We start from the raw sequence: 3,463 nt of genomic DNA on the forward strand, positions 1-3,463 counted from the left end.
AAATCCTCATCTGAAAAATCTTCATCTTCATATATATTTAAAAATCTACACTCAACCATATTAGTGTCACAGGATTTGCCGAAGTCTTTATTTTCATTGACCCCCACTAACCTTTGTGGAAAAGGAACCCTTAGTGAAGGTCCTGGGAAAGACTGAACTCCCTTTTTCCCAAATTCCCTTTGAGCTTTTGGAGGAGGTCCAACTTGCTTATCTAATGTTGGTGTGATTAATCGTTGAGGGAAAGGTACTTCTGGCCTTTGGGAACTTCCCAGAGAAATGGAACTGAGTTCTTGTGATCTTCTATTATTCTTCTCCTCAATTCTAAACATGTCGTTCTTCAGAAGTTCTTCATGATTTTTTCCACTTCTCAACCCAACATCATCACACTTTTCATTGGATCTTGACTGTGTAGGAGGGGGATCTTCTTTAAACCATTTTGAAACAAAACTATCAAGCTTTGCCCCCAAATGTTTGAACTCCTCACTCTGTGACTTGTGAATTTCAACATTTTTAGGTGGTTGAATTTCATTTTGTTTGTGAGCTCTCTTACATTTATAGCTTGCACTTTTTGAATATCTGAGGGAAATTCCATCCAACTTTTGTTCGACCATTCATGGAGGTTCAATGTCACTTGATCAATTAACGAATAAGCTTCATCTACACTTTTGTCCATAAAAGAACCTCCAGCTGATGAATCCAATAAAGTCTTGTCTGAGAAAGAAATTCCCCCATAGAATATGTGCAAAATCAACCATTTTTCAAAACAATGATGAGGGCACTGTCTTTGAAGACTCTTGAATCTATCCCATGCTTCAAATAATGATTCTCCATATGCCTGAGAAAAATTTGTTATGCAATTCCTCATATACACCGTTCTACTTGGAGGGAAAAAATGATTCAGAAATTGCTTCTCCAATTGTTCCCAACTTGTGATGTTTTGAGGATAGAGAGAATATAGCCAAGTCCTTGCTTTATCCTTGATACTGAAAGGAAATATCATCAATCGAACTGCATTTGCTAATACTCCTTCACATTTCACCAAATCACAAATCTCTAAAAATGTTTCAAGATGCAGATAAGGACTTTCTGATACTTCTCCTCCAAATTTGTGACCTTGTATCATGAAAATTATCTCTGGGTCTAGTTGGAAACTTTCTACTTCAATTTGAGGTTGCACAATGGGAGATAAAAATCTTGCAGAAAAGGGTGTAGAAAAATTTCTCATGGTCCTGCTTGACATGTTAGTGCTCATGGATATTCAAGAAGAAAAATAAAATTATCAAGAATCAAAAACAAGAAATAAAATGCAATATGAAAAGCAAGAAAGCAAATGCAGAATTTAAATTGCAAGAAAGAAAGTGCATAATGAAAACAAGAAAGAAAAGATAAAAGAAAAAAGAAAAATGTCTAGAATAATTCATATGCTAAAAATTGCAAGATATGTTTACAAAAGAAAAGAAGAAAGAAACAAGATCAAAAGAGAAAACAGAGAAAAGTTAGATTAGAGTACTAGAAATCAAGAATGCAAAGTTAGAATTAGAATTAGAATTCCAACAAAAAGAGTTGTCAAGAATGTTATTCAAGAAAGGAAAAACTTACAAAAACAGAATTCTAACAATTAGTTATAACTATGCAAATCAAAAGAAAAAAAAAATTATGTTTAGTCTAACTCAATTGATAATTCCTAATGTTATAGCGCAGTCCCCGGCAACGGCTCCAAAAACTTGTTACGCTCCGCAAGTGTACGGAAATGTCACAAGTAATATAAAAGATTATCGTATCCACAGGGACTGGAATAAGCACTAGAAATATCTCAATGCGAATTAGCTAAACAACTATCCAATCGTTTCAAAAGCAAAGTAAAGGTAAACAAATCTAATATTAGAGATCAACAAACAAGAGTTTAGTGTTTTGGGTTATGATAAAGGGAGATTCTAGGAGTTTCGGTTTCTTTGTAAGATTTCTTGAATGTAAATGGTTCACCAATTCTTATTCCTCAATTGCCAAACATGTAGAAAGTTGCCGGTTCCCTCTTGCAATAGACAACCGGCTAAGGACTGAGAAATGTATCTAAATAGGATTAATTAGACATGAACCTACGTTGTCCTTACACAGAAGTGAACCTATTACTATGCCTTCCTCGGATAACAACATAGAAGCCCACAACTCATTAATCTATAAAGATACAAGAAGCTAATCATAGAATCCATCCTACTCTCTTGAATATTCCTATTTCCTCTTCAAGATTATCTCTCAAACGTCCTTACACGGGCTTGCACCTGTCACGTGGATCCCTCGGATGATCAAGTGAGAGTTTATCCTTACCAAGTCCATAAGAAATCCAAACAATCAATCAAGAATGAGAATTAAGCACAAACCACCATCAATCATTCAAGATCTAATTGATACAAGCAAGATAATGTCATTGAAACAAGAAAATGCCAAATCCATAAGAGATTACATCAATCCATCATACAAATACTCCCTTAATCCTAGAATACAAGATCTACTCCATGAATCGAGGAAGAAAACCCGAATGAATAGAGATTACAAGCATTCCTTGAATCCCCAATCCAAGAAAACAAGAAGAGGGGAAAAGAGAAAACTTATCTACGAAGAAGCCTTGTCTTCGGATCCAATCCTCGCTCCAGAGCCGGAATCGCCAAGAACTCCCCTTGAATCGCCCAGAAATCCTCCCAAGAATGGGAGGAAACCACCAAATCTTGCCTTCTCCCAAAGGGGGAGAGATCCCCTTTCAATTCATGAAGAAGGGTTTAAATAGAGGAGGGAATCGGGCGCCACACGGCCCCGTGACACGGCCGTGTGAGATTCACACGGCCATGTCCAGTTCCCTCTCTGCCAAACCTGCACAGCCGTGTGACTCCACACGGCCAGAACCCTTCTCTACACGGCCGTGTGGTGCACACGGCCACAGCCTGCTTGGTCTCTGGAAGTCTCACACGGCCGTGTAGATCCACACGGCCATGTAAGGCTTCTGCTCTGGTTGGCTTCAAATCTTGACACGGCCGTGCGAGGTTCACACGGCCATGTCATCTTTCTCTTCTGTTGGTGCCAAACTCCACACGGCCCGAGCTCGCATAATCTTCACCAATTTCGACTCCTGTGTACAGAAAATGCACAAAAAGCAGATCTCCGAACCAAAAGAGTAAATATGCTAAAAGGAAAGCTGGAAGTATAAAAATGCATAGATCAAGCATGCTCAAAGTATATAAATGTGCGTAAAAACATGCATAAAAGAGTATATAATCTACGCACATCACTAGGTTTCTTTCCCTTTATCTTTTATTTTTCCTCATGGCCGAAACCTACTAATCTTTAAACTAGGTTTTAAGTGGCCTAAATCATGGAAAACCTAAGTAAGTTTCATGGCAAAAATTACTAAGAACATCATATACAAAGTTGGTCCATAAACAAGCTAGGACCCTTGTGTTCTTACATGTCA

The 3,463-nt window shown here is 37.8% G+C and overlaps 1 non-coding gene across 1 annotated transcript; it reads left to right on the forward strand.

Annotated features, from left to right (window-relative positions):
* Positions 1 to 761: 761 nt before the first annotated feature.
* LOC122025826 lies at positions 762 to 867 on the forward strand. The gene has a single exon (XR_006123852.1). It is a non-coding gene; the product is annotated as a small nucleolar RNA R71 (small nucleolar RNA).
* The last annotated feature ends 2,596 nt before the right edge of the window (positions 868 to 3,463 follow it).

The sequence above is a fragment of the Zingiber officinale genome, chromosome 9B, assembly GCF_018446385.1.
Source record: "Zingiber officinale cultivar Zhangliang chromosome 9B, Zo_v1.1, whole genome shotgun sequence".
In the NCBI taxonomy this organism is placed as follows: domain Eukaryota; kingdom Viridiplantae; phylum Streptophyta; class Magnoliopsida; order Zingiberales; family Zingiberaceae; genus Zingiber; species Zingiber officinale.